General features: G+C 45.3%; 1 protein-coding gene across 3 annotated transcripts in view; it reads right to left on the reverse strand.

Annotated features, from left to right (window-relative positions):
- FAM168A (family with sequence similarity 168 member A) overlaps positions 1–27,498 on the reverse strand; it is a 128,389-nt gene that overhangs the window by 92,665 nt on the left and 8,226 nt on the right. Inside the window, exon 2 of one of the 3 annotated variants that reach the window (XM_069026635.1) lies at positions 13,427–13,509. The exons of the other annotated variants lie outside the window; for them this stretch is intronic. The gene's annotated coding sequence lies outside the window, so the exon portion shown is untranslated. The remainder of the gene's footprint in view (positions 1–13,426; positions 13,510–27,498) is intronic. 3 annotated transcript variants of the gene reach the window in all.

Genomic DNA, 27,498 nt, shown 5'->3' on the forward strand with positions numbered 1-27,498 from the left:
AAATTTCTTCTAGCATTGCCTCTGGAATAATTATTCTCACTTGTGCAATTTATATATTATAAGGCACCTCAGGGTTTCTAAGTCACAAACAACTTTGTAATGAAAAGAAAACAGTTTCATTATCTAAGATGATTGTTAATTGAAGGACATATTAACTGTGCTACTGACAACAGTCAACCTCCAGAAAGTGCAGCATTAAAAATTATATGCAGCCGTTGTCTTAGAAATAAAAATAAACCTTTCAGCGAGAGCAGCCTCAGTGTGACCTTTTCCTCTATTTAAAAAAAAAATAATAAAATCGAAGGAAAACACTCCAACACAACCCTTCTCGGCATTACAAAAGAGGGATTAATGAGAATCTATTTGGACACTGGGAGAAGCCCTGGCAGGTTCATTGTGAAGGTTAATTCAGACACCTTTACTCACACAGGGAATAGAATTAAAGGCACAGAATTTAAAGGCAATAGTGAAGGGTGTGGTGTTGAGCTATGAGCAAGAAGGCACCACAGAGAGGATACCAGAGACATTTGTCATGGAGCCTAATGCACTTAGGACCTAAATTCTGGAAGAATAGGGAAAAATGTTAATGAATATATACAGATTATCCAGAACAGACCCGAATTCCACTCTGCTCCAGGCACATTTAAAAAAAAAAAATTTTAAAACCTGAAATCTTGAGACACCAGAGTTATTGGCAAAAAAGCCTATCCAAAGAGATCCACCTGGAGCAACTGGAAGCGAAAACATCAGGGCAAATACCTAGCAGGAAATAAAGGCATGGAAAGAAATAATTTTGGAAGCCAGAGAACATTGCAGGAAACCACAGGGTCGTTCCTGGCTGGAAGCTCCTTCCTGTCTTCCCTCTGCTTAAAAACTGGCAGTTGCCTTTGTGCCACCAGGACTGCCCCAGAGCCTTACAGAGACCCGGATTAGGGAAGGCATGGGGGTTAAAAATAACCTGGGTTTGCTGTTCCCTGATCTGGTTCACCAGATGGCCCTGGCAGAGCTGGACCAACACATCCCAGGCAGCTCAGCACCGGGAACAGGCAGCACAGGAGGAGGGAAGCTCCCAGGGAAAGCTTCACCCTGGAGTTAGGAAATACAGGGCACAGCCAGGAGAACTGGCACAGAGCAAGAAGGGCAGCACCAGCAGGAATTCACCCCTGGATTCCCCAAACACTGATGATGCTCAGGAGGGAAAGGCTCCCAGGGCTGCTTCTAGCTCCTGAAGACCCATCCTCCTGCCAAAGACCCATCCCCAGCACCTGTCTCAGCAAACCGGTGGAAGAATTGGAATTGTTGGGAATCACCAGCAAGGGCTTTGGCCAGTCTGGATGGGAAGGAGCTTTTAAGGAAGAGGGTGAAAAGGGCCATGTGCATCAGCAGCACCTTGCACACATCCACCACAGGAAAACATCCCTCCAGGAAAACTCCATGGAAAAACACACAACGATTCAACGTCTCCAGGTGTGCAAAGAATTCCTAAAATTAGAGGGTTCTGCAAACTCGGGAGTACTAAGTATCCCACAGAGCCACCTTGGTTTTGTACAGGCAGGACAGAAGTGAGAACTCAGGAGGCAGGAAATCATTAAACTGGCAAAGTTGGGCGTCGTTCTTCCTCCAAGAACATCCCGTTGGCTCGGCCCCCAAGAAAGACAAGTGTCACATGTCAGGATTCTGAATGTCACCCCCAACCACACCTCCCTTTGACATCACTTCCACTGTATCCTTAGAGTAACTTTCCCACTTGGAGGATGCCAGCAGAAGGCCAGAAGGGCAGAGCAAGCTTAGGAAAAGAGGCAAATCCCATCCGCATTTTTACTTACTCACCAGTTACTGATTAAAATAAAGGAATCTAATCCCCTGGGAAACTGGAGGGGTTGCTTTTGGAGCCAAAGAGCGGGAAAAGGACAACTGCTACTGAAATATCAGCACTGGGCTCCCTGCTCCTGTTGAGCCCTGGATTTTCAGATGCTGAGCTGGGAGTCGATGCAGCAGCAGGATGGGTGGATTCAAGATATTAAAGTCAGACACTCTAATCCGAACTCCTATCAGCAGATAAGAGAGACTTAAACAGAGGGAGAGCTGGTTTGCTTTTATATTTAGCTCTATTTAAGAGAGACTCATTTCTCCAAGGCCAGTCTTTCAAACATGCCAGTTTGCCAAGAAATATCGCTCTGCCCCACATCTGCCAAAGTTTGTAATCCAGAAAAGCACACTGGAGATAAATGCCCTCATTCTTGATTTTCACTTCATTGGGCTCAGAAAAGCAAAGGGCAGTAAGTTCCAGACTAGTTTAGTAATCTGCTGCAATTTACACGGGCCAACAAGGCAGCTTTGGAATCTTTTCTCCAATGTCCTCAACAGAAACATGCCAACAAAATCAATTTGGAGATTGTTGTATTGACAGAGACACTTCCTGCTGCAGTTATTTCCATCTGAAAAACCAACTGAGCCACACTGATGAAAACATTGTTTAAACTGTGGTTCTGCAAGGAAAATTCACCCATTCCAGTTCTCATGTAGGTCTTGGGAAAAGGAGTTCTGGGCAAAAAAGGGCTTCACAAAACTGACTGGTTTTATTTTTACTTACCCATAAACTTTCTCAAAGCAACAATTGACTATTTATCAGGAGTTTTGCCTTCCATTATACCCAAAGCACACACATTCTGCCATACCTGAGCAGCATCCCTGCACTGAACCACACTTCATTAAGTAATTAATTGAGCGATTCAGACAGATTAGGTAGCAATAAAAATTATTTTAAGGTGAGTAACTGCCTTTCCATAAACGTGTTCCCAAAGTTCCCCACAATCTTTCAAGGCCTTTAATTACTTTTCAATAACAAACTCACTTAAGAGCTTAAAAGCAATTAAAAATGAGTTAAGTCAACATTTCTTTCACTGGGGTTCATTAAGCACTTGTTTGAAGCAGTCCCAATCTCTCCTTCCTTTAGAAGTCACTGGCAATTTCTGTCACTGTAGACTTAATTTTTATTCACTTAATCCCCTACACCACACAGGGACAGGTATTACAGTGTTGGTAGAAAACTCACCAAAATTTAGAGTAATATCCCCCAGTCTTTGAAGACATCATGGGGGCCCCCCTAACACTCAACTACTTCACCTTCCTGAATACTGCACCTGGATTATAAAAATTCCTGATAATATTAGAGCAAAATAACGAGCTTTCCTCCAGCTTTTGCAAAGGACTTTAATCATTTCCTGTTCCAATCCCAGTGCAGACCTTGCCTAAGGCACATTAATCCTTACCCCACACATTTGGTTCCTGCAGTCGGGTCAGGTCACCAAGCAGGCCAGAAATGGTCCCTTATTAATTATTTAGTCACTGCAGAGTGTGGATTTCCTCATTTCCGGCACTGCCATTTCCCAAGTTTCTGGTGTCTCGTGGTGCTCCTGAACTTTCCCATTGCCTCCAACAAATCCATGTTCTCATTCCAAACCACTCTGCTCTGCCAACATCCCCCCAGTGCTGTCCTCCTCTGTCCTACCCCAGACCTACATATTCCACATGCTCCTCTATTTTATTTCCCAGTGCTGACTCCTATTTGAAAAGCACTTTTCCTTGCACAAAAAAAACCCCCAGACTTTGATCCAAATAATTCCTAAAAGTGTATCCTTTTTCCATTCTCCTTCACACAACAGGCAGTGTTTCAACTGTCACATGATAAAACAGGGGGAATGGCTTCCCACTGCCAGAGGGCAGGGCTAGATGGGATATTGGGAAGAAATTCTTCCCTGGGAGGGTGGGGAGGCCTTGGCACAGGGTGCCCAGAGAAGCTGTGGCTGCCCCTGGATCCCTGGGAGTGTCCAAGGCCAGGCTGGATGGGGCTTGGAGCAACCTGGGATAGTGGAAGGCCTCCACTGCCACTGTTTCCACAGGAATTCCTGTCCAGGCTGTTTCGGTAGGGGTGACAGGTTCAGCCATTTTATGCTTTCAGGAATCAGAACACAACTCCATTTTATTTCATGTGCTGCAGAGTTTTGCCCTTAGTTTGGCAGCTTTTTATACCATGCAATAACAATTAACTCCCTTTGGCATAATTTATATGAATCATTGATTTAATACAGATAGCAAGGAAAAAGAAAAGACCTATTAAGTCGTCTAAATGACCCAAGCAGCACCGCTGGATTGTTCTCAGCAACACATTTGCTGTGCTTGTTTGAAATGTGCTTGCACAGCACAAGTACAAAAACTGTCTGCAGAGCAGACACGTTTCACTAACAGATGCTTTAAGTCAACATGGCTTGGAAATCTTCGGTTCATAACTAAATGTTGTACTGCACTTCCACTCCTCCAAACAGGCTTTACTGTTTCTTGAGGGGGTGAGAAGGGGATATCTGTATTTCAGTAGAAAATACTTCCCGGATGATTTCCAAGCTGAATCTAAGGCTTGCATGTCCGAAGTGGTTCCTGGAATATCCTGGGACCATCTCTTGAGAGGATATGGATGCACTGCAATAGGATGTCCAGTTCTAGACATATAAATAATAGAGATATGCAATGTGTTTTCAGGATGGGTTTTGGTGGGGTTTTTCGGTGTTGGTTTTTTTTTTTTTTTTTTCCTTTGGAAGAAAACAAGGTGGGACTTCCCTGATGGAATTCCAAGAGCCAAACTCCTGGCAGATGTGTTTTCTAATCTAAATCTCCCTAATGGGGAGGCAATGTTTCCTCAGGCAATAGCTCAGGTTTGGGGCTGTTTTTCCTGCCTCACCACAAGCTTTCCTTCCAATTCATCCATGGGTTTACAGATGGTGCATCCTACCCCACCTACCAAACACTTGAGAGACAGAGTTTAGAAGTGTTGATCTCACTGTGAACCCACACACATCCTGAGGGTGGGATTCATGGTGGGATCCTTGGGGTTGTCCTGAGTGGGGCCAGGATTTGGACATGATGATCCTTGTGGGTCCTTTCCAGTATGGGATATTCTGTGATTCCATGATTATGTCCTGTAATAACCAGCCCTCTGGGTACATCAAACCACTGACTTTGACTCATCCATCTCACGGCCCACTGCTCCTCGGGATGTAGAAAACCTTCCCAAGTTCAAGGGAACGACATCCACCCTCACAGCTGCTTAGCTCCCTACCGGGAGCGATCAAGGAACTACCAGGAGTACTGTGGCAGGACGAGAGGTGTTTGTAATTAAGCACCTCTGCACAAATGCAAATTAAAAGTGCCCTGTGCTTTACTGGAGTTTAGCAAAGCCTGACTCTGCTCTTGCTGGCATAGCTTGGAAAGCTGTGACCCAAGGGGAGGGAGCAGAGGTTTGTGCAAGAAGTGCTAAAACAAAGCTAAGCAAAATCATTTCACAGGCCACTCCAAAAGCTCCCCTCTGTGTGCTTCCCTGACCCACTAAAAGCCTTCTGCAATAAACAGCCAAACGCACAGATGTCCAAGGCCCTCCTGCAGAAACCATGTGCACTGTAAACAGGACATAAATGGGGGGGGGGGGGGGGAAGGCAATGCTGTGAATGTGCAAGAATTAAAAGCCCTAAATTTCACTTTGTACCTCACAACACAGTCACTGTTCCTTCACAGACTCACTGTTCCTCCTTATGAAGGTTTCCGAGTGGAGATCGGTGATTTGGCAGGACCTCGAGAACCATCACGGGAAGAGAGACCAAAAACCAGAAAAGTGGCTAAAAGCAAGTGGTACATTAGAACAACAGCAAAGAGCAAGGGAATGATCAGGAAAAGCCTGTCAGGAGTGATGCTGAAAAAGGATCACTGTTATGAGAACCGAGATCACCAGATGACTGCCAAGACAAGGAGTTATTGGGAATAAATCACCTCAGAGCAACATAATCAATGTCTGTCTCTTCTCACAACACTGACAACATGGTCCCTCTGACACCATGGCAACCTGCAAAGCTTTAGAGCAAAACCTCTGGGACAACAAATCTCAGATAACACTGACTGTGTAGAGCATATCCAGAAGAAATTGGACACACTGCAATCTTGCACTGGATAATGGGAAGAAAATATTAATGACCCCCAAATTTTGACTGCAAGCCTCGAACAGCATGAACCAAGAGCAACACACAGAAGTGTCCACGAATACCAGTGATTCCTAAGCATCACCACGTGCCCACCTGTGCATCAGGATCAGAAGTGCTTCCACTGGACATCGACCACAATTCCCCAAGCATGGACAAACTCGTCCCACTCCATGGGTCAGCTCCTCCCCACTGCCTTCCTCAGCATCCTCAGGTCATCACCACCACCGGACTGACAGGGCCTTGCATGTCACATTCTGTCACAGGTCATCAAATTGCTTTCACTGTACTGTTAATATGATTATCACCATGGGTCCTGCTGCAGGTTTGGGTTTTTTTCCCAAAGGAAAACAAGTTCTCTGCAGTCACTTGGAGACACTGAGAGAAATGAATTGTTGGTCTCCTGAGTATAAATCATCGTCCTTGTCACGATCATGACCACTGCTGTGTCAGAATGCACAAAAATTAGCTCTAGAAAGTGTCTGTACCGTAAATTTTAACACTGAAAAAAGCCTCAGATCCTTACAAACCTCTTTGCTCAGCTACAGTAAGGAAGAAGACACAGAGAAAAAACTTGTATGAGTAATAGGAGAGATGTTCAGTGCTACAGATAATGCAGGAAAATTTATCCTCCCCCCTTCTACACAGCCCAAAAATGAGTAATTATGTGCCAGGAGATATCATCTACTCCACAAATCAAGTCACTGAAACTACAGACTAAAAATTGTTTTTAAGAAAGTCAATTCATTAGCGATTACTGTGCAGACAGACATATGAGTGCTCTTGTGTACTTGCTGCATTAACAACCTCTCAAAAGCCACAGGAAAAGGAAAATCAATACTGTGTATTTTTTCTCACATCAATTTATCTACTGCTGAAAAAAAATAACTCACTTCTGTGTATGCCACACATGACATATCCCAGGTTTCCTCTGAGCAAGGAAAATAAAACAAGCTTTTGCTGGTTTCAACCAACCAAACCCTGCCTTGCTGGACTCAGATTTTGCTTTTGATAAAACCTGAAATAAGACTTGAACAAACTCAGAGCAGTCTCAGGCAGCTTGGCACTGGTACACAGAGCCTTTTGTTACTGATCCTGTGGTGCTGGCGCAGGGCTGGAGCCCATTAGCAGTGAACGGTCCACTAAATATTTCATGATTCTGGATTTCAGACATTTCCCAGGACAGGTTCTATCACTACAGATCCTACAAACGGGCATGACAGTTGCTAAATAAAGGATATCATGCAGAGTAGCCTCTCCAAAGCACTCCCAGAGGCCCCACCCAGGAACCAATCTCTGTATGTTTTACATATATATATATATATATATATATATATATATATATCAAAAGTATGTCTTTTTTCTCTCTAATTACGAAACACAAATTTTCACTGCATAAAGCCTTTCAGACTGCTACCTTCACAGGAGTCAAAATAAATCCCAGGATGGCATTCCCTGTCAAGCAGACTAATCTTGTTTCCTTCATTTTCTTTTTCCAGGTCACCAGTTTACTTCCCTCGGCCGGGAGCTCCCCACAGTCTCTGGGAGGGCATCTTAAAGAGCTCTGCAGCTGGAGCCTTTCCCCATCACTGAATCCTAAAATGTTTCTGCCAGCTCCCAAACAGGGCAAAGTCCTCTCCAAAATGAGTGCTGCAGCTTTGATTCTCCAGGTTGGTCTGAGTCACAAAGACATGGCCTTGCTGCTTCTCCACAGCCGGTGGAGCCGGGAATGCAAGGCCGCAAAGCCTGCCCAGGGATGGGAGCAGAGAACATGGCCTTCACCAGCCATGGGCCAGCAGATGTTTGAACAAACCCACCCAATTTTGTAGGGAGCAGCCCTGCAGACAGGGATTGGGGGTGTTGGTCAGCTGGAGCCAGCAGTGAGGGCAAACCACAGCCTGCGATTCATCAAAGAGCTGGGCAAGAGAGGATTGTCCCACTGGCCACTTTAGGCTGGACATTTGGAAGTATTTCTTTACCAAGAGGGTGGTCAAATGCTGGAAGTGGCTTCCTGCAGAGGTGGTCAATGCCTCAAGCCTGTCAGTGGTGCCTGGACAATGCCCTTAAGAACATGCTGTGCATTTGGTCAGCCAGGGGGTCTGGATGATCCTTGCAGGTCCCTTCCAACTGAACGAGCCTGTTGGATTTCAAAGCAGGAGAGAAACCCCAAGGACTCAAGCTGATAAGCTCAATATCTCACCTGTGCTCAGGCACTGACTGTGACACTGAGGTGCTGGTCCTCCTCCCCAGAGACACTTCCATGCCCACTTGGCTCCCACAGCACTCTCCCAGCCAGCCGGATAATCCTGCCCGGAGCCAGGCTCCTTAAGGCAAAGCAGCTTTGTGGGCCGCGAGGAGCCACTCGCGCCTCAGACAAGCTTCTCGCTGGCCTTCACTCTCACGGCCGCCTTAAGCTCATCTAAGCTCCAAATAACGTGGCCAAAAATGTTCCCTAAGCCTTAGTGATCCACAAATGGCCATGGCAGCACAAGGAGAGGTGGGAACAGAGCAGAAGACATCCGCTGGTGGGAGCCTACCTAGTGACACAGAGCAGGCCGCTCTCTCAGACAGGGAACTACAGCAGCCTGCTTTTGCCATCATTTTTGCTCTCTACCGTGATATCAGAGCTCACACACGAGCGAGGCACCCACGTCTCCACCCCTCCTGCTCCCATGCTTTGTAAGACCCCCTCTCCCTCCTCTGCCCTGCAGTCAGTGCCTGCAGCCACGTGGTCAAAAAGGAATCACCACTGAGCTCCAAAGTCAAATGTCCCCATCCACCAAACACCAAAACCTGGAGCAAAACTTGGGTTTTAATTGAAATTTGGCTGAAGTTGACCCCTGCACTCACAACCTGTGAGGAAGCAGCCGACGAGCAGATGTCACTGCTGGATAAGCCTTGTTTCTTTAGGAAGCTAAAAATGGAACCAGCCATCACCACCATCATCTATGTTTAGGCCCGATATTCTGAACAATTCCTCTATTTGCAGTTCTTTTTTTCCCCTCTCCTGAAGCTATCTCTGGCAGAAGAATTAAACAGCTGCCACTGAGAGCAGGAATTGAGTTAAAAGCTGAAGAAACGCAGCGCTGGTAGCAGAGGTGACGCACCAGCTGGATGCATTCCAGGTCACTGCAGCCTGGCAGGCTCTCCAAGAGGACATCCCAGCGGTTCTCGGCGGCACAGTTGGATTTTTCTCCCACGTATGCAAAAGCTGTAACTCCTATGGAGCCAATCATTTCATGCTGGAAGCCCTGCAATTCATTTTTTAAATGGTTTGCCAATCAGGTTATTATGTTCAAGCTAAGGGAGAAAAAAACCCTACAGAAAGACTTTTCATGGAGAAAGCATTCCGCTTGGGATTTTACTTGTCTTCCTGTGCCAAATTGGCAGGAGAGCTGTATAATTACAGCGCTTTTGCAAACAAAATTAATGTACAGCAAGTCTGTACACGGCCACCCTCCCATCCATGGATTTTATGGAGAACGGAGCAAAAGGATGCCAGTTTTATTTCACAGTGAAACCACTCTTCCACAACAGTATTTTTAAGTAAAGTCCCTGTGTGTTGCCAGGGACTGTAGTCCCCTCTTCCATTTTAAAAGGCAGACAAACTTCACAATGCAAGAGCCACAGAGAACAGGGACAGCATCCCTCAGAACTGTGCTCCCACACAGGGATCAGGATGCAGGATGCCCAGGAGAGGCATTAACAAATGGGATGTGGCTATAGAGACAGAAGAAAGGCTATTATGGATGTTGTTAAGCATAAAGCTGTCTTTTCTTATCTGTCTGATCAGGAGACCCTATTTTTTAGACTAAAATATAACCAAATGCACGTATCAAAACCCAATTCTCAAAAAAAGCTGCTTTATTATATATTATAGGTTTATTTCCCTTTAATAGAGCAGCATATCAGTCCCATTAAGATCCACAATCAGCTTCCAAGAATCCTCGCTGCTGTCACAAATGTTCATTCTGTGGGTCCTAATTTCTCTTTGTTTTCCCTGTCACATTCAATGTATCTCCTGTTCATGAATTATAGACTTGCCTGATTTCTCTAACGTCACCCAGGAGTCTGCAGTAATTCAGGAACCCAGCAGAGGCTGGAGAGGTCCAAACCCTGGGTGCTGAGACTCCTTTAGGATGAGAACAGACTAAGGCACCTAATTCCCCCCTGATTGAGCTGGCCACATTCCTTTCCTTTATTTTCCCTCCAAAATTCCACTCCTAGCAATTCACTCTTGAGGTGCTGAAGAGAAGAACAAGACACACGTGTGTGGTCCCAGACCTGCTGGCATAGGCTCCATAGGATACCTCACAGTGCATGCTCCAAAGCCATGCCAAACCATTTTGCTCCATCAAGCCACTGCTCCTGAAAGCTGAGCACTGCAGGTGACACTCCTGAAGGACAGGGCCATCCAGAGGGACCTGCACAAGCTTGATAAGCAGGACATTCATGGGAATCGTGAGATTCAACAAGGCCAAGTGCTGCACTGGGTTGGGGTATAAACTGGGAGAAGAAGTCATTGAGAACGGCCCTGTAGAGAAGGATTTGGGGGTGCTGAGGGATCAAAAGCTGGACAGGCTATGGCCACATGCACTTCCAGCCCCCAGATTGTGGCCTTTGAGCCGGGAGGAACCAACAATAAAGATGAAGAGACACTATTTACAGGGGCCTGGAGGGACAGGCCAAGGGGGAATGGCCTCCTACTGCCAGAGGGCAGGATTAGGTAGGATATTGGGAAGGAATTGTTCCCTGTGAGGCTGGGGAGGCCCTGGCACCCTGAGGTTGCCCAGAGAAGCTGCCACTGCCTCTGGATCCCTGGAAGTGTCCAAGACCAGGCTGGACGGGGCTCGGAGCAACCTGAGATAGTGGAAGGTGTCCCTGCCCATAGCAGGGGGTGGCACTGGATGGGCTTTAAGGTCCCTCTCAAACCAAACCATTCTGGGATTCTGGGACATGATTCTATGATTCCCTATTTCCCAGCAACATGAGTCACATCCCCTTTTGCTCCAGAGTCCCAACTCAGATCTTTTTTTTTGGAAACAGAACAAGATCTGTCATTTCAGCAGCACCCCCACAACACTGGGATCATTGAAGAATTTACTCAGTGACCTTTCAGCTGCAGATAAGCACATACACTCCTTAAACATTAACTCATTCCAAACCCTTCTTAATTTTAGCATTTTTTGGACACTTCAATGATACTGATACAACTGTAATTTAGAGCAACAAATGTCAAACACATTTCAGTGCTTTCTTCAGCTTATGAGAAGCTCAGCACGGCAATTAAATCACACGTGTGGAGTTAAACCAAGCTCCAGAGCTGCTGCACTGAGAGCTTCTCTCCAACTCTTCATGGTCCTTTACCATTGTAAGAGGCTTGGTTTTTATTGTTTGGGGGGGCTTAAGTCATCTTATATATACTTCTCTGGCAGTTCTCTTATGGGGAGGGGCAGTGGGAAACATCTTTTTAAGAGGATTTTAAATTATTTTAATCTGAAGAGCATTATAAACATTTCCCACTATACAGCAAGAACAATCTGTTGTTGTTGGTACATTAACCCTGGCGAGCACTGGAAGGGCAGAAACACAATGGGGTGAAATTGTTACAGATGGCCTCAGGGTTATTCCAATACTTGAACAACTGGAATAACGGGGTGGAATTAAAAATGTGGGCCCAAGTGTAGGAAACGCCTCACGATAAGATCACAGTGCCCAAAAAGAGGAACATAAAACTGTTGAAGAGGAGACAGCTGTAGAAATTAAAAATGAGCCTTGTAGAAGCACAAGAAGTATTTTCTAGCCCAGATGGGAAAACCATCCATCCTTTTCCACTCAAAAAGAAAAGAATAACCAGCAGGAAGATGATCTTTCTTCCATTTGGACAAATAAAATTTCACAAGGTTACTGTAGAGAACAACCCAGAATTGGCAAAATGGAAGAGAGGGGAGATAATCTAATAGGCCTTTTCTATCTAATTTTTATGATTCTTATGAAAAATGACCTGAATAAGTGAAGTTATTTGCCCTTGTCCTCTTTGTTCATATTGGATTTAGTCATAAGGGAAATCCTGCCAAGGATAGTATGTTTTACTCAATTTACTACCCTTTGTGATTGCTCTATAAAATATTGGATACATGATAGGAAAGGTTAGGGAGGTTTGGGGCGGGGGTTTTTTGCAAAGGAAAAAGAAGGAACACATTGAGCACTTGCTGGCAATAAAAATTAAGACAACAAGAACTGATGGAATTTTCTGAGGAGAATGTTTATCTATCAGTCCATGTTCAAAGGACTGTATTTAACCCGAATACAGTATAACTTTAAAAAAAAGCAATTGAGTATTAAACAAACAGGCTCTTGCAACATTTCAGTTCCAAGTAGGTCACAAATAACACTGGAGTCAGAAGCTCCATCTCTCTGCTGCACAGACTCTGTAATTGCCAGAAGCCGAGGTTTCCTTTGAATTCCCAGTATTTATTACCCTGCTACTTTTGGACTCTCGCTGTTAATCATATGGTTACACTGCTCCTGCTATTGCAGCACAAGGCAAGAAACCAGAACCTGCTCTTCCAGGCTTTGCATTTGTTGTCGCTGACTGATCCTACACTGAGCTGTGAGTCCCCTTTGCCGACTCCTTCCGTGGAATCCATCCCCAGCCCCAACATCTGTGCCGACAGAACCTGGGTCACGCACAGTGCAGCCTGTGAGCCATAAATAACACAGAGAACTCTGGCAAAGCCCAGGTGCAGCTGGTCACGAGCACCACCAACCCGTTCTTGGGGACTCCAACACACTGAGGTTGTTTCCCTGAAGCTATAAAGGCCAACCATAATGATGCAGGATCTGTTAAATCCTGGGAACGTGTTCCCTCTGCACCCCACTCCACATGCAAGCTGTGTTGTAAGATTCCAGGGAGACGTTTGGGCATTTCTCTCTTACCATTCAATCCTAGCCCAAAAACAAGAGCCTGGGAACTTGCAGCTATGCCGTATTGTAATAAGTGGTGTCAAAAATTCCAGGCAAATGAGTACCACATGTCTGGGGAGCAGACCCTTTTCCTGGGCTGACCTTGGAGGCTGAAGGGCTGCCCCTTTCCTGACAAAAGGATTGCAGGAAGAAAAACATCCCGAGTGCCACCGTGTAACCACATGGGTGAGATCCTGCAGCCCTTTGCCACAGAGAGCACGGATTGAGTGTTCGGGATGAGAGCGGATCCCATTTCTCAGGAGTTTCCCTAAAAGCTGAATGGACTCCCACAGAGTGGCTCTTGGTACCTCACAGACTTTGGTTTTTTATGGGGGATTCTCTAAATCACTGCTGCTATTGCATCCCCCATGGATTTATTAAGGCTGTTCTTGGAATGCATACTGGGAGACAAAGGCAGAACAGAAGCCCTGACTCACCTTGTGGAGGTTGGAATTTTTGCTGCCATTGGAAAGATGGACATGCTCCTCTCCAGCTGTGTCAGACATGAGCATCAGAAGGCCTGGAAATTATACATGTTACTCCTTAACCTCTTTCACAGCAAGGTCCTCCTGACCCTTTACTTGGGATTAAATTACACACATTTACAAAAACTAATTGTCTACGACGCATTCCAATTACAAGGCTAATTATACTTATCTAGCTGTTGCCTGACCAACTTGGTCTGGAATCAAACCATGCTTTTTGCTTTATTCCATATTAAATTCGGCTGAAAGGCTTTCTGGAGTTCTGCAAGTTCAGAAATAGATAAAATAGAAGCATCTGAAGTCTGAGCAGATAAAAAGCCAGGCCAACACAGAAGAGCTTTCCAAGCGCGCATCAGAAGGATCCATCAGGATTTAATAAATCTTGGACTCAGTATCTTTACTTGAATATTAATTGTTTCCAAAAGACAAAAAAAACCTGCTCAGTTCCAAGCTTCAGGAGCACCTTTCATCTGACCAGAGGATTATGTCAGTCCCTCCTGATCTTGGAACATGTAAATCCATTTTACACTACTTTCCTTTTTGAAAGCTCTGAACAAGTCTATCAAAACCTTGCAGTTACATATTAAGGCAATAATTACAATCAAACATTTGTGTCTAAATGGGTTTAAAGCAATATGGACCACTGTGCTCAAAGGACAGCAGTCAATGACTCCACATCCAGCTGGCAGCCAGAAACAAGGAAAACGGGGCTGATACTTGGGCTTGTCCAAAACCACCACCAATGACTCGAGTAACACCACAGGCTGATGTGAGGAGGAATCACAGGATGGTTTGGGTTGGGAAAGACCCTAAAGATTGTTAGAACTCCAACCTGGCCTTGGACATTTCCAGGGATCCAGGAGCAGCCACAGCTGCTCTGGGCACCCTGTGCCAGGGCCTCCCCAGCCTCACAGGGAACAATTTCTTCCCAATATCCCATCCATTCCTGCACTCTGGCAGTGGGAAGCCATTCCCTGTGTCCCGTCCCTCCAGCCCTTGTCCCAAGTCCCTCTCCAGCACTCTTGGAGTCCCTTTGGGCAGTAGAAGGCTCTGGCTGGCCAGTCAAGAGAAGTCATTAATGCCCCAAACTGCACACAGCACAGGACTTATGAAAACCAGGTGAGGAAGCCAGACTTCTCTGATCTGGCAAGGAGGAGATTAAGGACAATCTAAGCCCAGCCTGCAGCTCCCTAAACAGCAGCTACAAAGGTGACAGAGCACCGGTGTTGTGAGCTCTGCAGGAGCCTCTTCTAAGGCAGCCCAGAGCATCTTGCCCACCGTGCAGAGGATCAGCCCGAGGAGCACATTAAGTCCAGGGAGGAAGGGATGCCATTCCCTCTTTGCCTGCTGCATGGACTATGCCCCAGTGAGCATCAGCTATGCCCCATCAGAGCAGCCTCAGCAATTAACACCCTCTTCTCACCCATCAGTTCCTTGTGACAGAGTTCATCCCGTAAGGAATCACAGTGCGCATTTAGTTTTCAGCTCAGAATTTGCACCATCTAATTCACTCATAATTAGCATAGGTGATCTAATATTCCTTTCTGATCTTAATTCCCACCAAACCCATCAAATTCAATCTCCCTTTTTTTACACAGACTACAAAAGCTCGAGTCATTGCAATTCCTAACTGGTTCCACACTGGTGTAAACAAGAGACTTAGACCCTTAAATTTCCAAAGAGCTTGAAGGCAGCATTGCATTAATGAACCTCCTGGAACAACCATGTGTCTGTGAAGAAGAATGTCAACCACTTGTATGGCAGCCTTTGAAGGTCTCTCCAAGGAGGAAACGAGCCATCAGCCAGGACAAATTCCCCAGCTGGGTTTTGATGGATCACAAGACAAACAGATCTGTACAAAGAGACGCTGAAATTGTTTTACAAGGCCTGGTACCCCTGACCTCGGCCCAATTCTGTCCTGCTCCGATCACACAGCCTGCTAAAAACCTCTTCAGGTGGGTACACAGGGATTTGGCAATGCAAAATAGTTGTGACAAAATCCAAGCACCAAGAGAGCATTTCAATATCTAGGTAGAAAAAGGGAGAAAAAAGCAACATCTTTCATGTGGGCGATTTGATGCTTATCTTCCACGCCCTACAAGCTGAGACAGGTTCACACCTTATACTTGCTAAAACAATCCAAAAGAGGGACTTTGCACAAGGACTTTGCTGGAGAGGGACAGGACAGGGGAGAATGGCTTCCCATTGCCAGAGGGTAGGGTTAGATGGGATATTGGGAAGGAATTGTTCCCTGGGAGGGTGGGCAGGCCCTGGCACAGGGTGCCCAGAGAAGCTGCGGCTGCTCCTGGATCCCTGGAAGTGTCCAAGTCCAAGGTTGGACAGGGCTTGGAGCAACCTGGGCTAATGGAAGGTGTCCCTGCCCATGGCAGGGGGTGGGAATGGATGGGTTTTAAGGTCCCTTCCAACCCAAACCATTCTGGGATTCTATGAAAACACCTGTCAGATCACTCCTGCTGTGACATCCCAGTCTGTTCCGGGAGAAGGCTGCTGCTTTTCTCAGGAATTCATCAAGTGGAAAGTAGTTCTATGAACACAAACACTTGAACACCCCACGCTGCATTAATGTGGATTCCAGTTTCCAAGGGAAGTTTGACATTAGTTCCTAGCACACATCATCACTGAAATGTATCACTGTTTCCTACATAATAAAAAATTAAACAAAGACTCTCACATTACTAATTAGATGCCATTGCTTAAATAAGTGTGCAGAGAAGCAGTGACCAAAATAAAGGAGTTCTAATTTTAATGGAAGGACAACAGTGTACAACTGACATTTGACCAAGCAGGGGGTAGAAATTTCTGTTAGGAGAACAAAAGCACAATTAAAAAAAACCAAAAAAACAAGTTGACAAACAAATTTTTAAATCGGCAAGCTGGGATTCTTGACTAAAATACAATTAAAATCAGCAACAGATTTAAAAAATAGATTTAAAAACAGAAGTAGGTAAATGAAATAACCATTTCCTCTCCCAGCAGACAAAGCTCCAGGATCCCCTTTGCCAAAAAAATAGGAAGTTTTAAGAGAAATGGAGTATTTAAAAGAAATGACATCTACTGCAGCCCTTCCTCATATAAAATACAATAATAATCCAAAATACTGATTACGGAAAACAATAAAAGGAAGGCAAAAGCTACCTTAAATAGGATGGTAAATGGTAAAATGCAGCTCTCCCACCCTTCCCCACCAGGAATGCAGCCACACGCAGGCTGTGTCTGTACCCAGGAATACAAGAGGAAAAATTAAACCGGGTGTAACGACAACAAACAGAATGGAAATGGAATCCATTCAGATCCTCCCACTATCGAATTCCTTGGATGACGACTGTTGCAATGGGCATAAGTTCAAAATACAAAAATCCAGAAGATTAAAGATGTCGGTTCACTGCCACTCTACCTTTGCTAGGGCTGTGTGAGGCACTCGAGGAGTTCAGAGCATGATAAAACCCAGCTTTTTCTTCAGTGCTCACCATTACTTTTGAGTGGCACCAATGCCAAACCCCAGAGCTACAAGGGCTTTTGTGCCATATAACTAATCCCTGCAAAATTTTTATCCAAGAAGCCTGAAAACAGCCTTGCAAGGGAAATCTCAATCATTCCTTTCCAGGGACATGGAGAACAAAAATCCAGACAAACTACAGATCTTGCCCCAAGTCACACAAGAACTCAGCTCCTGTGTCATGCACAGTCCATGCTGAGTCCCTGCTTTTGTCTTTCCCTTGCCTTGATGGGAAATCTCTCGCCATCTCTTCCCTTTAAACCTAAAAAAATACCTTGGCACACTGCAGAAGAGTTCATTTCCAAGAGAGAAAAACTTAAGTTTGCCTTTGACAACTGTTTTTTAGATTGAAATATCCTCTTGAACAAGAGAATTTTCCATACTGGAAAGGTGTGAAAGCTCTCCAGCTTCTCCTTGCCAAGTTTTAATCAGTATAATCCAGGACTAACTTCCCAAGCATAGAAAATGGGGAGGTTTTGGGTTTTCCCAGTCCCACAGGGAGCTCTGCTGCTGAGGGATGAATAAAACAGGTCAACTCTTGCTGCACTCTGTGGGCTCCAGCAGCTCCATCCATAATTCATGGTGTTGACACATCTACCTGCTGCTTGGGGAAGATGAGCACAGGCAAACATGACATGGGGAAGAGTTTTTTTCTTCTTTCACTCTCATTTCCACTCTCGCAACAGAAAGTAAGAAAAAATGAAAAAGCTGAAGAAGCAGAGTAGGGATTAATCCCAGAAGAATAAATTTATTGCTTCCACGCAAGCCCCTGGCTGCCCAGGAGCACATGTACACTCACAGAAAGCAAGCCTTACATCTTATTTTTAAGAGTTAAACGTGGCCATTTACCTTTGTAATGATCGGTTTGAAACTTCAGGGAAACAGACATCCCTGGGAAATGGGATACAACCCTGGGAAATCTCAACAGCCAAGAGTGTTTAGATGGTTCAAACTGAACCATCAAAAACTGATGGTTCAAAACTGAATGTTGTCAAACATGGAAAACTTCTGAAGTCTGGAAAGTGGGGAAAATTGACTATAGGAAAGTGTTTAATTCATACAATCCCAGAATGGTTTGGGTGGGAACGGACCTTAAAGATCACCCAGTTCCACCCCCTGCCATGGGCAGGGACACCTTCCACCAGGTCAGGTTGTCCCAAGCCCTGTCCAGCCTGGCCTTGGACACTGCCAGGAATCCAGGGGCAGCCACAGCTGCTCTGGGCACCCTGTGCCAGGGCCTCACCACCCTCCCAGGGAACAATTCCTTCCCAATATCCCATCTAACCCTGCCCTCTGGCAGTGGGAAGCCATTCCCTGTGTCCTGTCCCTCCATGCCTTGTGCCCAGTCCCTCTCCAGCTCTCCTGGAGCCCCTTTAGGTCCTGCAAGGGGCTCTGAGCTCTCCCTGGAGCCTTCTCCTCTCCAGGTGAGCACCCCCAGCTCTCCCAGCCTGGCTCCAGAGCAGAGGGGCTCCAGCCCTGGAGCAGCTCCGGGGCCTCCTCTGGACTCTCTCCAGCAGCTCCAGGTCCTTGTGCTGCTGGCCCCAGGGCTGGGGCAGCTCTGCAGGTGGGGTCTCACCTGAGCGGGGCAGAGGGACAGAATCCCCCCTCAGCCCAGGGCATGGGGGTTTCGGGGTGCCAGTGCACGTGGCCAGAGCAGGGCCAGCTTTTGATCCCCCCGCACCCCCAAATCCTTGTCCCCAAGGCTGCTCTCCAGCCGTTCCCTGCCCAGCCTGAGGTTGTGCTTCACGCTGTGTTAACTCCAGGAGGGCTCCCTCTCCCCCGAGCAAGCGCCGTGGCCATTAGCACACGATGACAAGCTGGGGTCACGCTGTGGAACACTCCAGCATGTGGAGTATCACGCATTTAGTTTGTATGCAATTAAGACCATTTCATTGTCTCATCAGGTTCCCTGCGATACCCAATTAAGTAATAACACAAGGAAAGTGCTCTTAATTAATGAGGAAAATGCTCTACAAGCTAGACACAGGTGTGTGTATCTGAAGTAGGGCCTGAAACAGTTGAACAGATCATTTAATCTTTATTAAAAAAATCCCCACTCAAATTTGTATCTAATTACCTCAATAGCAGGATTCTTTCTGATTTCTTCCAAGGGGGTTAAATTTCTTTGCAATATTCGACAATCAAGTGGTTTACAAAAGACTCAAATTAAAACTGACACTTGGAGTGCAAGAGCGATCACAATTTACACATTGTTATTCTGGGGATGGAACAAACGGCTTTAAACCATCTTTCTCCTTGCAGTGTTTTTACAAAATCAATCTCCTCTATTGATATTGAAGGAGCACATTCGTGTTTATTCTTATACCAGCTCTGCTATTTGGGTTGAGCTAAATGAAAGCCCATCCCCACTGTTAGATTAGTCAGGGCAACATCTTTTAAAGAAAGATACTGAAAAGGGCAGAATATCATCCTAAGTCTCGTCCTTACACGCTTCAGTGAACGAACGGCAACATTTAACTGCAAGAAATGACATTTCCATCAAGTGCAGCAGTTTTGTACCCCAATTTCTTCAGCTAAGTGAAGTGGACATGTGTCCTTCAATGCATTAAACACACAGGGCCATTCTATAGAACTGTAGGGAAAGCTGTGTAGCCACTGGAGCTGGTATGGATAACTTGGATAACCTTTATCTCCCATTTCCCATTGCTTGGTTTCAGTGACATTCCAACCCGAATCAGTCGGAATTATTCGAGGCACAGTTTTCTACCTTTGTGTCTTGCTTGTTCTGAATGTCACAGATTTCAGCCCTGGAACAGGTCTGACTCTTCTGAGACAAAGGACTCTTCCATTCCCCTACAACTTAACCAGGAGCTATTTCAGGATGTTGGAATGGAAATCACACACAGGAAAGTCACACGGCCTTATCTGAGTATTTTTTTTATCCAAAAATGTGATTACCCTGGGTTCCAATCCAAGATATTCCATGAACTCTGAGCACTCCTGTGTCCATAAGATCCCCTGCTCATTTCCAGCCTTGTCTTTCCCCTCCCTACCAGACCACCACATCTGGGTTCAACACTCAAACATTGGCAAAATTCTAAATTTCTTCCCCCAACTGAGAATCAAGCATGGAAACAAAGTCCTAAATTATGATTTTAGGAGCAGAAATTGCAAGGAACATTATTTGCAGGGAGTGAGGCACATGAAAATCTGCCCTTGCCTCTCTTCCCAGATCCTCAAGCACAGTCACCTTTCCCTAGGAGATAAGCCTTCCACCTCTTCAGCTCTTTTTTCCCCCGAGAGCAGAAGAAACCAGCTTTCTAGAAACTCAGATCTTACTCACAGCACAAGAAAAGTCTTTGATTTTCAAAAAATACTGTAAAAAAATTTCAAAGTACCTATCCAGGCTACAGCAGCCTGTCCAAAATCTTCCACAGCAGATCCCTATGGGGAAAGGATGGTAAAGAGGACAGAGCTGTCAACCTGTACTTTCATAACCTCCCACCCTAGTTTTTCATCACAAGGTTCTTCCCTAAGCTCTGCATTTCTTACTTCAGCTGCTCATTTTCAGCTCTTGAAAGTTTCGGTACAAAGGACCCACGGAGACAATTTTTTCTCTTTGATCAATCACATCCCACTGTTCAGAAAACAGGCTCCAAACCATTAATCTTGCTTATGTTATCCAAATGCTTGCTAGGATCTCATCTTTCCTATAATTTATTTAGCACTGAGTCCCTTGACAATACATCTGAGGTATTCTTAGATCACTTCAAACATCAGTCAGGCCAGGAGTTCTGATGGCGAGGCAGAACTGGCAAGGATGAGTTTTAGATGCAGACAAAGACTGATCAATGCACGTGGCACTTTTTCTGGGAATGCCATGAATAGTGTCCAGCTGTCCCTCAGTGAAGTCTGGCTTCAGGGAGCACAAGGGATCACCTGGAGACATCCAGGTACTACAATACATCACCTGGAGCCAGAGGATTTCAATAGAAGCTTTGTCTTGCTGCTCACAGGATTCTTGCTGCATCGTTTTACCTGGTGCTGACACACACTTGAAACTCCATTTTATACAGTTCCCTCAATTATTTTCCTAGGACACAGCAGCCAGAGGTGAACACTCGGGATGAGATCGATTTGGGGAGAAAGGAAGTTTACATATGGTTTGCATACAACAGCAATTATAGCGGTGGTTGCACCGCATGAATCCCTCCCTCAACTGGTCCTGAGTGGAGACCCACCAGACACCACCCACCTCATCATCACATTTCCAACCAGTCCAGGTTTCCACAGGTATTTCACAGCTCTGAGAGATTCTCTCATATAATGAGGGAGCTGGGGAGAAAAGGAGGCTCAGGGGGGACCTTCTGGCTCTCCACAACTCCCTGACAGGAGAGTGGAGCCAGGTGGGGTCAGGCTCTGCTCCCAGGGAACAGGGACAGGACAAGATGAAACAGCCCCAAGTTGTGCCAGGGGAGGTTTAGATTGGATATTGGGAAAATTCCTTCCAGAAAGGGCTGTCCAGCCCTGGCACAGCTGCCCAGGGCAGTGTTGAAGTCCCCATCCCCGGAGGGATTTCAAAGCCGTGTGGATGCGGCACTTGGGGACGTGGGCCAATGGTGGCCTTGGCAGTGCTGGGGAACAGTTGGACTCCATGGTCTCGGAGGGCTTCTCCAACCTGAACAATTCTGTGATTCTATATAGGGGGATACATCTACCATATAAATATAAATCTTTTTAACCTTCGCTCTCAGCAATCCAATTCCATTCCCATATTCACCATGTGCTCCACAACATTTTCGGGCTTGTCTCCAGCTCCAGTTAATTTGAGCTGTATCCCAACCCCACCCTTCCCACAGTGCCATCCTCCACAGGAATTTTCAACCAGAACGAGGCGGTAATTTTACCGTGAGGGTTGGCCCACTAAATAAAATCTAATGCTTCAATCAGCAAACTCCATCACCCCCTCACACAACCCTGTGCCACGGCCAGGGGTTAACGGTGCCTGGTGCCTTCCTGCAGGTCTTTCTGCCCAGGAAGAAAATACTGTTCATATTTTCACCCATTTAAATGTCACCCACAACCAACCTAATCCCTGACAAGAACATACCCTGCACTGGTCTCTATAGTTTTATTAAAGGAAAAGTGATCAATTTTAGAGATAAGTGCTCTTTTCCTTGGATCATCCCTCCCAAAAGGCAGTTCACCTTTAAAGGGTTCCCCCTTTAAAACTCCAACTTCCTTGGATGCATGGGAAGGCATTCAGTGCCTGGAATTTTCTCTGGGATGCTCCTGCAGTCTGACTCTCCCTCTGATAGGCCAACCAGACTTAGCTCTGTGTTTCTCTCTGTGTGTTTTTTCTAGTTCTCAGACTATTTTTGCGTTTCTTCCGTTCCCCTACAACTTAACCAGGAGCTATTTCAGGACGTTGAAATGGAAATCACACACAGGAAAGTCACAAGCACCAAATACAGAAATGAAATCTGTTCTTTTCTAAATATTTTCTTGCTCATACACCTAAAATTTTTTTTAAAAAAACTTTAATTTCCCTTTTTTTTGCTACAGCATCGGTGCTGGTGTTTACATCCACCTGCTCTGAAATCCCTTGGAGCACCACTGCTCATAAAGCAACTCCCTCCAGCTCTCTCAGAGCCCCTTCAGGCACTGGAAGGTGCCCTAAGATCTCCCTGGAACCTTCTCCTCTCCAGGCTCCCAAAATCCTGTTGCATCCAGTTAGTTCCTTGAAACCTTTCTAAAACCCATCCATCTGACCACAATAACCCCTTTTTAATATGATTAATATAATATTTATTTGCTAACATCCTGCCAATTTTCTCCATCAGAATATCACTTGGTACTTAAATGCTTCCCTGGATCCATCCCAGAGGTTCCAGCAGGGCACCAGGTCTGCAGGAAGGCAGGACCAGGGTGAGTTCTCAGTTCTGCTGCTCTGCTTTGAGCTACTTAATTGAAAACAGTAATTTAAGCACAGTCAACTCGATTTAATTTCCTAGTGATGACAAAAACTGGCAACCGATTTAGGCATCATTAACTTAAAATTAAATTGATATTAACTTGCCTGTAAGTAGAAATCAGATCTGCTCTAACAGGACTGAGTTCAAGCCTTTAAGCTCCCCTTTATTCATTGGGGTTTGGCTGTCTCCGGGTGCTCTTATATAAAACCATTTTTAAGAGATGTTCACTGTAGACAGGGCAGAATCCTGAATGGTAAATTGAAATCAATAACCTTTGAAAAATGGATTTTCACAACTTTCCTGATCTATGGATTTAAAGAGACTCAAGTTTTGAAAAACTAAATAACCCAAAGTGAAAATCCACATAAGAAAAACAACCATGTCTTTAACCTCTAATGATGGCTTCTCACCCATTCTGTAAAGACTGTATTCAGAAATAAATCTCAGATAATCTGGGATGATGGACATGAAACAAAATCTTTTCATTTTCCACTTTATTTTAGCATGTGAGAACAAAATTCTGAGGGTTTGCTAATAATGTGTATTACAGACACACTGCCAAGCAGGAATAAATTATCCCTGTGTAGAAGAATCCCTCTAAGATGAAACACTGAAGGAACAGCAATTTTAATGGATCAGCTCGATTTTCCGGGCATTTTGAGAAACAAAAGCGGCTTTAAAAATAAGGTATCTGCACACTTTTTTCTTCTGAAATTAGAGTGACACAGTTATCTTGAAAAAACTATTTTTAAAGGCTTCCAGCTCTCTAACTTCCCTGGGTTATCTGATAACACTCTGGCTTCACTTCCCTGTGTTAATTGGGCTTGTTCCTGCGCTCCTGTGTGCTGCCTACAAATACAAAAATGAACCAAATCAGGCAGAAACCATCAGGGTTAATTATAATCAGTACCAGCATCTCGAGTGCTATTTGTGGCAGCAGTGGATTTTTATTCGCTCTCGGAGTATGAGCCACTCAGTAAAACAAACACAGAAGGGAACTCAGGAACTGTGTCCCCATGGATTCAGGTGCTTTTTGGGAAGGTTTAAAACACACTCTCTGAATCCTCTGTGCAGAGTCTCTGTTTGCCCAATTTTTGTGGCTTCTTACTGTATCCAGCTACTTGAAACGAATGTAAAATGCCTGGGGGTTTTATAACCTCTCATGCTGCTGATCCTTCCTACTGTTACCACTCTGGCAGGAAACACGACTCCCAGAAAACTGCTCCAATTAAAACAGATTTCCGCTCTCCGTACCAGGAATAGACTCTGGATACTCCCCAGTAACTTTAAAATGGATACTCCCATTAAATTATTTCAATATAAAAAGATTTGCAGACAGTACTGATATCCAACTAAGCATCTTCATGGGAACACATCTTAAGCAAATTTAATATCTGGGGGTTTTTTCCGCTCCCTCTTTACTTAATGGCAACATCCCTAAAAGTACGACAGCTCCTGGTGTCTACCTTGAGGCAGGAAAAGAAACACTGCCCTGTCTTCTCCTCCCTCAGGCCAGCCCGTGTTCCTGGAACCCTGCCGGTATCTCCAGAGGGCAGGCAGAAACCAAAAGCCAAAAAATAAGGGATTGTTTTCCCCAGTGTTCTTCCCACTATATTTGGGTCAATAGAAACACCCACAGAAAGCAAGGAATATGAAAAAATGTGGAAAAATCATAAAAAGGTAAAAATCATAGGAAAGGTAAAACCTAACCTAAACTGAAGACACAACTTCCTCCAGGAAGAAAACTCCACGATCCTTAAGCCCCATGGCTTATCCTGATAGCCAGAAAATCCTGATAACACCAAGAAAAACATATTCCAGAATCAATGCCCTTCCTGCCCCAGGAGAAAACTCTGCTGAGGTCCTTTCACATTTAAAAACAAGATCATCAATGAAGTAAAGCCCAGCTAATCCTGACTGCCAGCACAGTCCTGGGGAGAGAGGTCTCACACGGAGAGAAGATTCAAACCAAGGTTTTCACAGATCAAGGGCAGCAGCCTGAACTGCAAGCCTGAGCAAGGGTGACACCAGAACAGTCCCCACAGCCCTGATGGCACATGAGAGACATTTCCATGTGGCAGGAATCAATTGGCTCTGAAACCTGTATAAAACTGAATTTAAAGTTAAAGGGCACAATAAAGGAGCCCAGCCACAGAGAGTCCAAACCTTCCCATTCCTTCCTGTGGCAGAGAAGGAGGGAAGTTGTCACCATAGCATCTTGCAAAATTTCATTTATCTATCTCAGCAACTACAGACATTACCAGCCCTTTTTGCCCTGTTCCAAATGGGAAACTGAGGCACTGCTCATGCTGTTTGGGAACTAGAGAGAAATTTGGGGCATGGAAAGGAGCAGATGCCAGTCTTCCACCGTTGGATCACGAGGCTGTCGTTCATCCCTAGCAAACTACAAGCCACAACGTAAGAGGTTGGAGATTTGGGTTCTCTGGCAGAGAGATCTCTCCTGAATGAAAAGTTCAGCACGAGGCTGAAAATTCATCCCAAAAAAATCTCCACTGAGGACAATTCTGCTACGTTGAATTTGGTTAAAGCCAGCAACACTGGCCACAAACAGAGGAAAGAAAGCTTCCCAAGGGCTGAACACAAACACAGAATGTCAGGCTTTGAGGCGGGAGAAGGGGAAAAAACACAAACTGCAGGGAACAGGAGGGAATACGCACAGTCAAGTGCCAGGAGCGTCAGTGAAGAGCACCAGGAAAGCAGGAGAAAGTCAAGGACATCCAGGGAAACACCTGTGGTGAAAGTCACACTAAACTCTGCGCATGTGTTTAGTGCTGGCAGGAAAAAACGACCTTGGATTATGGAGAAAAATGGTTTCCTGCTGTTTTCTCCAGCCTGTGTTCAGAAACACTGGCCTCTGCAAACCTGCTTTGTGGATCAGCACCATGGCCCCCAAGAAATACCTGGCTGCCATGGATTTCCTCTTCCCACAGATAAGCACCAATATTGGCTGGTCGCTCTGGTCACAAGCAGTAACTGCGCCTGCTGGGAGCACCGACGGTGTCAGCTGGAACCAAGCAGGTGAGAAAAGATTTCAGGGATCCGGGAAAAGAACTCCAAGGGAAAGTCTAAGTCAAGGTCTGGCAATCTTCACACGATGCCATGCCAGGCTTTTCCTTCCCACTGGCTTGAGGGTGCCAAGAGAAGCCGAGGAGGAGCTGGTAGGAGCTGCCTCTCAAACCAGCAGGAATCTGCTCCAAGCAGGACAGCGGCTTTTGCCGAGCCTGGAGCTCAGGGAGAGGCAGGACCTGCAAGCTGCAAATTCCTCTTGCAAACCAGTGCCTCAAAATGCCAATGCTCTTTGCTCCACACTGCATCCACAGGCTGTCAATCCCTGAGCTAAAAGATGCATCCAGTACCAGATACAAGAGAAGGCCCCAAAAGAATCATGGAACTGAACAAGGCTGTGTGACTGATGAGAAAATATTTGGATTTGAGTGATGGAGCAATACTGGAGGGAAGGGAGAGACCATGAATTGCAGAGCCAGCATCTTTCCAACTAATAAGACACCTTCCCAGATGAAACTGCTGATGCATCCAGGAAAGGCACAAGCTGAACACAGGAGAAGGACACTTAGAAGGGGAAATGAGGCACAAAGTCAGACAAGAGCTTTCATTAAAAAAATGAATTTTCTGTTGCTATATATGGATGCAGGGAGTCTGGATAACAAGCAGGAACAAATGAAATCCTGGCCAGCAGTAAGAAAAAAATGAGCACGTGACTGGACTTGAAAATCATTAATCCCATGGTGTTCAGATATGAAAGGAAGAGATGGCTGCAATGTATCCTGAAAGAAAAGGTGGGAAGGCTCACCTCTCTGACAGTTACCAACACTGCAGGAAAACTGACTTTCCAGGGCAGAAACTTGGTGTGTTTTAATGGGTGAAGCCAGGAGGAGGTTCTGGGAAGCACCAAGAGAGGTGAGTCCATACAGGGAAAAAACCCTTGGGAGGTTATGGAGGAGACAGGAGGGATGCAGAAACTCTAATGCAGGAAGTAATTACAAGAGATTAGTTTCCCAAAATCACAGGTGACAATTTGTAACACCAAGTAACTGATTTAGGCCTCATTACAAGCAATAAAGCTGCAGAAATCACTGGACTGGAAGCCTTGACAGTGCAGAAAAAGAACAGGCTCATATTTAACTATATCTGAGTCTCGTAATTCAATCAAGATTGCAAAATGTCTTGAGTTCAATAATTGATTTTAACCTGTACGACATTTGTACTTTTTAATTAGCATCTTAACGAAATATCAACATAGTCACAGGCTCACAGAACCATTTGGGTTGGAAAAGACCTTTAAGATACTGAGTCCGACTGTAATGAAAATTGGCATCACTTGATTTGCCACAAATACAACGCAGCAGAGGAAAAATTAAGGAATTTGCATATAGATGATCCACTCACCAAGTTTCAAAGTGCTTTTGGGATCAAAAAGGAAACAGCTCCAGAGTGAAGTTTGAAAAAGCTTCTGAGGCAAATCAGAGCTTGCACTCCCCTCACAATCAATGGGAAGACACCAGAAAGATTGTTTAACAATTTCTATGAAA

Source organism: Aphelocoma coerulescens, chromosome 1, assembly GCF_041296385.1.
Source record: "Aphelocoma coerulescens isolate FSJ_1873_10779 chromosome 1, UR_Acoe_1.0, whole genome shotgun sequence".
Taxonomy (NCBI): Eukaryota; Metazoa; Chordata; class Aves; order Passeriformes; family Corvidae; genus Aphelocoma; species Aphelocoma coerulescens.